Source organism: Cervus elaphus, chromosome 20 (genome assembly GCF_910594005.1).
Source record: "Cervus elaphus chromosome 20, mCerEla1.1, whole genome shotgun sequence".
Taxonomy (NCBI): domain Eukaryota; kingdom Metazoa; phylum Chordata; class Mammalia; order Artiodactyla; family Cervidae; genus Cervus; species Cervus elaphus.
In genome coordinates this window covers 104,033,868-104,041,228 of record NC_057834.1, presented here as the reverse complement: position 1 = coordinate 104,041,228, position 7,361 = coordinate 104,033,868, and the positions used below count along the sequence as shown (strand labels likewise).

Here is a 7,361-nt window from a genome sequence, read left to right as displayed (position 1 = left end):
GAGGCTTCAAACCTGATCTCCTGGCTCATAAGAGCCTCCTACCCCATTTGAGACTTCCTCTTTTCACAAGGCCCCTAGATACTGGGGAAGAGTTATTCCACCGTGTCTTAGGCAGTTATGACTTCCAAAACAGTTTGGAGAGACTGCTCTTAGTTTTTCCTCGTCTTTAAGTTTTTAACTAATTCATTCAAACTTGACTTTACAGAGTACCTGCCCTGTGCAGGGTGCTGCCCTCCTGAGCAAATGCAGGCCTTTGCCAGTCAGTAGGTGAGGGGCGTGGTTGGGAACTGGCTGCCCTGGGAGCATCAGGTTACCCTGCCAATAACCTCCTGGAGGGAGTGACTCAGCAGCCCAGACCTAAAAGATAAGTCAGAGGGACTCAGGCAAAGCAAGAGAGGTTCTGGGTAGAGGAATCCCTGCCTGCAAACACCAGGATGCAAAGAGCTTGGTGAGTTTGGGGAAGTGAAGAGGTTCAGTAGCTGGGAGGGTGGAGTGGAAGCAGGAGGAAGGGGAACTGGGAGATGCAAGGCTGTTGAGTGGCAGGGGACAGAGGTCAGGGGACTATGTAACAGTGCTGAGGAGTTAGTCTTCATCCTAAGAGCAATGGAAGCCTTCGGAAGGATTTAGCTGGGACCTCGGATGGTTACGACTGCATCTGACCAATGTGAGAAGAATGGGTTGGAAAAGGCAGGAGGTAAAGAGTTAAACCTGGGGGATTTTGATTTTCAATATTTTTTCAACATATTTTCACTGCTAGATTGAGAACTCCTGGAAAGCAGAAAAATGAGTCAGAAACACAGTCCTGGAGTTGCCAGCACTCCCACAGAAGCACATTTCTGGAAGAAACAAGCCTTTATTAGTATTGGCAAGCAGAGTTTATGTAGACCCAGGCCTGCCTTCAAAGAGCCCACAGTCTAGTGAGGCATATAGACATGTAAACTCTACCTTGGTGTCTGTACCAAGTCCTGCAGGAACACCATGGGGGCATGGCTAGCTTTGCAGAGATCATGAAGGCTTCTCGGAGGAAGTGACATCTGAGGTGGGTCTTGAAGGATGGAAAGGAGTTTGTTGGGTGGCTAAGTTTTGACCAAAGAATAAAGATCTTAACTTTATTAAAGATGATAAAGTGAGACATTAAAGTCACTGCTTGGGAGACATTTGTCAGGATGGCCCCATACCTGCATCCTTGCTTTATAGGTGATGCCTGAATCCCCCACCTCACCTCATCCCCAGATGCCAACCCAACAGTGGGCTTCAAGACTTTTATCCTCTGACATTTTCTTCACATAAAAATGTGAAGGAAACTTGGTATAAAATTGCCATTAAGAGCAGATGGACCTGACTTCAAATCAGGGTGCTGTCACACTGACTTATTAGACAAGTCCCCTTGACCTCTCTAGACCCTCATTTCTCATCTGTATAATGGCAGTAACAGCAGTTCCTGCATCACAACATTAATGGGTAGACTTCTGTACCAGGTATGATGCTGTGGTGTCTCAGCTCCAAAACTCTCTGTATTCTGATTTATGATGATGGGGTTGGGTCACTGCAAATTGTATTTTTGCCAGACAGCTGACTTCTATTTGCGTTCTGCCAATGGGCTACACAGCTGGAAGGGAATGACAAGATTTACTCCTTATTGTCTGCTTCCTGTGGGTTTCCTGTCTGAAGGAAGAGATCAGGAAGGCTTCTTAGTGGAGGTGATATCTGAACTGGATAAGGATGGAAAGGAGTTTATTGGATGGTTATGACCATCACCACAGCCATGCTTTTTCACCCTGGCATCAGTGAAACCTCCCCATAGCAGTAGCTGAAGCCAGTTTGCAATTTTTTTTAACACAGAATAGGCTGCCCTACATCCAATCAGAGATGTCAGCACGAACCCAGCAATGCTCCCTCCTCAGTGGTCTGAGTTTCAACTCACAGCATCCTTCTACTGAGCCTCTAAATTTTAATAATTCTGACCTTTTTCCCCTCTGGTCCCCCATCCCTAAGGTGATTGCTGTTTTCTGCAGTTGCTATCTTTGTTACACTTTATAACTCTAAATTTACCTGTTCAGTTATCTAGTTAACAATGTTATTCCAAGCTAACAGTCATTTATCTTGAATTCACTGTGTTCAAGTAACTAATGTGGTTTTTCTCTCCTGGTTTCACCCTGACTGCTAATAATTAATTAAAAGATACGTTGCTTTTTGAGTTAGTCCCCAACAAGGCTTCTCCTGCCCTGTGTTGCTTGCCCCAATAGAATTAGAGTTCAGTTCAGAAGCAAAGGAAATGTAAAATAGATACTAGAGGGAAGCAGCTTGTTTAGCACAAGGAACTCGGCTTGGTCCTCTGTGAAGATCTAGAGGGGTGGAGGGGAGGGAGGCTCAGGAGGGAGAGGGTATATGTACAGTTATATCTGATCCATATTGCTGAACAGAAGAAACCAACAGAACATTTAAAAACATTTGTCCTCCAATTAAAAATAAAATAAAAATTAAAATGAAGCAAAGATTACTTTTATTCTTTGATCAAAAATTGGAGAGATGTGAGCCTGTACATTAGAGTACATGCTCCCCACAACAGGCTGTCGATGGGGCTGCTTCATAAGGTTCTTGTCAGTGGGGAGGACAGGGTTCTTATGGATCAGGCATAGCTGTGCTGCTTGCTGCTCCTGACTGAAGTGCTGGGTGCAGCATCTCTGAAGTGTGGTGTTGCGGGCAGCACTTCTGGACACAACCTGCCAAGCTGAAGTGTTGAGTGCAGTCCTTTTGTACAAGAAACTGAAGTGCCTGGTATAAGGCCCCTCTGTGAGTGGGTGCCCTTTGAGTGGGTGAAACTAGACTAAGCACAAAGGAAAAGGGGAAAAAATTAGACTTTATTGCCCAGATTCTACTTATGTTTCCCGGGAATTGTTCAATGATATATATGTGTGTGTATATATATATATATACACAGACTTCCCCGGTGGCTCAGACGGTAAAGCGTCTGCCTACAATGCAGGAGACCCGGGTTTGATCCCTGGGTCAGGAAGATCCCCTGGAGAAGGCAATGGCAACCTACTCAAGTACTCTTGCCTGGAAAATTCCATGGACGGAGGAGCCTGGTAGGCTACAGTCCATGGGGTCGCAAAGAGTTGGACACGACTGAGCGACGTCAATGTCAATGTCACATATATACACACAGACCGTGTGTATGTGTTTATATGCATATCTAATGCTTCTTCTTATGATTCCTTATGGGTTCCTAATGTTCACTTATTCATTCATTTTTTTCAGCATATGTTGTTTCTTACTATGTGTCAGGCCCCATGTGAAGTATTGGAGTACAGAGTTGAATAAGCTACAGTCCAGCCCGCAGGGAGCATACAATCAAAGTGAAGGGGACCACCAAGGACAGGAGCCCATCCCAGGAATGGTTCTTGGCACCTCCTCCAGGACTCTCCCATTGCTGATCTCACTGCCCAGCTACTCCATCTCCCAGACCACCCAGAATCCTCATGCCCAACTACATCAGCATTATTCATCTGGCCCATTTTCAAATGCTTGTTTTTTGACAGACCTCCAGAATTAATACTTATGGTAAGGTTGATGTGATACTAGCTTGTTATTATTATTTATTTGCACAACTTACCATCCTGTAAATTACTTGAGATTGATTTCTCCAAGTGGCTTGTTTCTGTGTCAATGTATAGGCCTAGTACAGTGCCTGAGGGGCTTCCTAGGTAGCTCAGTGGTAAAGACTCTGCCTGCCAATGCAGGAGAAGCAGGAGACATGGGTTTGATCCCTGGGTGGGGAAGATCTCCTGGAGCAGGAAATGGCAATCCACTCCAGTTTTCTTGCCTGGGAAATCCCATGGACAGAAGAGCCTGGCCAGCTGCAGTCCATGGGGTCACAGAAGAGTCAGACATGACTTAGCAAGTAAATACCAACAGTGCCTAGGACATGATAGGATAGCCAAAAAAGAGACAATAAATGAATTAATTCATCTAGTCAACAAATATCCCTTGAGCTCTTACTGTGAAGCAGGCATTGGACTAGGTACTGGGAAGACAAGGACAAAGGAATGAACAGTGTCCCAGCTCCTAGTGAATGGTTGTCTGATTCGGTGACTGAAACCAGACAACCTCTGAGGACCCAGACCTCCACGGGGCTGGAAGTGGTTCCATCAGCCTGGTACCACGTGGACTTTCCAGCATCTCCGCTGCTTCTTTCCTGCTGAGCCCTCAGTGGGCAGTGGCAGCCGGCTGTGGCTTACCTTACATCCCGAATGCTGGTGGCCAAAGGCTATATTTAAGTAGCAAACATTTGCATTTTTAATGTTGACTGGAATTGGAAGGCTGTGATAACCTTTCCAAATTGATATTGGTTTTTACATGATTGAACTAGGCCTCAGGCATTTCTTAAATGCAAAATTTAAGGTATTTCCATTACCAGTGAGAGGGCAAAATCTTCTCAGAACCTTGCCCTGTTTGTATCCTCAGAAAACATCGCCTCTCTCCCCTGAGCACAGTCAGCACCTTTGCCTTGTCAGCATTTCAGGATCCGCTTAACCTTCACTCGGTCCCCTTCACCTTTATGAAGGGTGGACAGGGTGAAAATTGCTAGTCCTATGTCCTTAGGGAGGAAATGGATTCTCAGACATGCAAATGGCTTACCTCTCTAATCTTACCCTCTAAAGGTGAAGAGGACCAAGTGAAGGTTAAGAGGATCCCTTTCCTTATCTGCAAGATAAGAATAAAAACCTGCTTCACAGGTTTGCAAATGTGGTCATCTGTAAAGAAGTTTACCATCCCATGCCTGATACTTGACTAATGCTCACTGGACATTAGTTCTTTTTTTTATTGGTGTATAATTGCTTTACTTAGTTTTGTCCAACTCTTTGCGACCCCATGGACTATACAGTCCATGGAATTCTCCAGGACAGAATACTGAAGTGGGTAGCCTTTCCCTTTTCCAGGGGATCTTCCCAACCCAGGGATCAAACCCAGGTCTCCCATATTGCAGGCAGATTCTTTACCAGCTGAGCCACAAGGGAAGCCCAATTGCTTTACAATGTTGCATTAGTTTCTGTTGTACAACAATGTGAACCAGCTATATGTATACCTGTATCTCCTTCCTCTTGAGTCTCCCTGCTACTCTCCCACCATCCCACCCTTGTAGGTCATCACAGAGCCCTGAGATGAGCTCCTTGTATTATATAGCAGCTTCCCACTAACCATATATTTTACACATGATAGTGTATATTGGACATTAGTTCTTATCCATCCCCTAGCAGTTACTTGTCTAAGGTAACCCATCAAAATAAGTTGAGAACCCTAAGCTCCTGGCTCCCACTGTCTTTCCAAGAGACCCATTTGACACAAATAGGTTAAAGCACACATTTTTGGCTGAAAAGCAGAAGGTCTTGTTTCCATCTTCACTCTATTCTGACTCCTCTCATTAACAATATATGCCGTAACAGCCTATCTGAAAACTTCTTGGCATCCATATTTCCCTTCTCTGTTTTCATCGTAGTCAAAGTTGCTGCGTAGTCCAATATGGTAGCCAAAAGCCACATGTGGCTATTTAAATTTAAATTAATTAAATACAATTTAAGATTCAATTCCTCAACCATAGTAGCCATATTTCAAGGGCTCAGTGACTCCATGTGGCTAGTGGGTACAAGCACAGAGACAGGCCATTTCCATGATCATGCAAAGCACAATTGGAAAGTTCTAAGTGAGAGAGAGAGAGGAAAGAGAGAAAAGAGAAAGAAAAGAAGGAGAAGGAGAGGTGAGGGGAAAAAAAAAAAGAAGTGAGGCGAGAAGAGGCAAATTGGTTTTCCAGAGCATTCCTCATTAGTGCACACCCCTGCCCGTGTTCATCCAGGCATGGAAATCAAAGTCTGTATATTTGCACATTCTAATGGAAGAGGGAAATTTTCTTCTTTGAGAGAGTCAGTGCCTGAGAACTTTTTTGTTTGTAAATTTTGTAAATTTAGTTTGGCTCAATAAATGTTATCATTTAAAACTTGGATGTGATCCTTTCATTCCCTGCTCTGAATAAGTCTGTGGCCCTTCGGGGCCTGCCAAGAAAGCCCCATATCTTCCGCATGTCTCCAAGGTCATCATGATTTACTCTCCCTACATCCTGTACCCACTCACTGTAGACACACACAGGCGTTTGCCCTGTCTTGCCTGACCACCACCTTCTCCGGTGCACCTTATACTCTATACTCCTTGCCTCAGCTCTTACTGAGCCCACTGCCTGCAACGCCCCAAAAAGCATCATCTCCACGTATAGATATTGGTCAAAACACAGTTCAAATGCTTCCTCCACGTTATGCTTTCCCTACTTCTGCTGATCTGATGTCCTTCTATGTCCAGCATTTTATGCATGTCCTTCCACGCATTTGCCCATGCCCTTGTAACCATGTCTCTTCACCATATCGCCCCACAATGGTGATGCTCAAACTTTGTATGGAGGAAAAACCAATATTTCTTTGTTTAGTTTTTGTAAATATCCCATCTATTGCAGATGGATCATTTTGTAAAGTAAAATGAAATTTTAAAAAGAGACATATAAAATATGAATCTTAATTACTGTATTGTTAGGTTCAAATTGCTATGCAAATGTTTCTAAACTCTGACTCTCAATTTCCGTCTTTCTCTCATCTTTGGCCAGTAACAGTTTTCAGGCCACACTTGGAAAAGCAGTGCCCTCCGGCCTCAGCTTGAAGTCCCTGCATGTGGCCCTCTCTTGATATGCTTTATGGAATTCACTGGAAACTTTCTGTCAGTGTTCCTCCAGTTGTCTAGGGATGCACAGAGGAGTATTTTTGTGGAGATGACGTTAGAATGAAGAGGCCCCTCTGTGTGATGATGCCTGCAGGATGATTTGGGTGAGGACACCAGCTCTATTGTCTAAGTAGCTTCATGACCCTGAACTTCTTACCTGAATGTGGCCTTCACATGAAGCTAGAGCAAGGTTCTTAAACTCCATTGTGCTGCAGCCCGCGCCAATAGTTCAGGGAAGCCTATAGATCTCTTCTCAGAATGTTTTAATGTTTGATGTTTTAAGTGCAGAAAATAAAGCCCCACAGAATTTCAAAGGAAATCAATTGTTCTCAAATACAATTGTTAAAATGTATGGTGTACAGTGTTTCTTTGTTAACACATTAAAATAATATCTGTTTGTATTTCGTTGTTTAGTAACATGTAGCTTCCACATGCAGGCTCAATCCTAATCAATCAATGGATCACTGAAGAAATTGAAGAAGAAATCAGAAAATACCTGGAGACAAATAAAAATAAAAACACAACAACTCAAAATCTATGGGAGGCAGCAAAGTTGTTCTAAGAAGGAAGTGTATAGTGATACAAGCCTTTCTCTGGAA

General features: G+C 43.8%; 1 long non-coding RNA gene across 1 annotated transcript; it reads left to right on the top strand.

Annotated features, from left to right (window-relative positions):
- Nucleotides 1–397: 397 nt before the first annotated feature.
- On the top strand, nucleotides 398–7,073 carry LOC122676505. The gene is made up of 3 exons (XR_006335596.1): nucleotides 398–448; nucleotides 3,262–3,564; nucleotides 6,650–7,073. It is a non-coding gene; the product is annotated as an uncharacterized LOC122676505 (long non-coding RNA).
- Nucleotides 7,074–7,361: the final 288 nt, after the last annotated feature.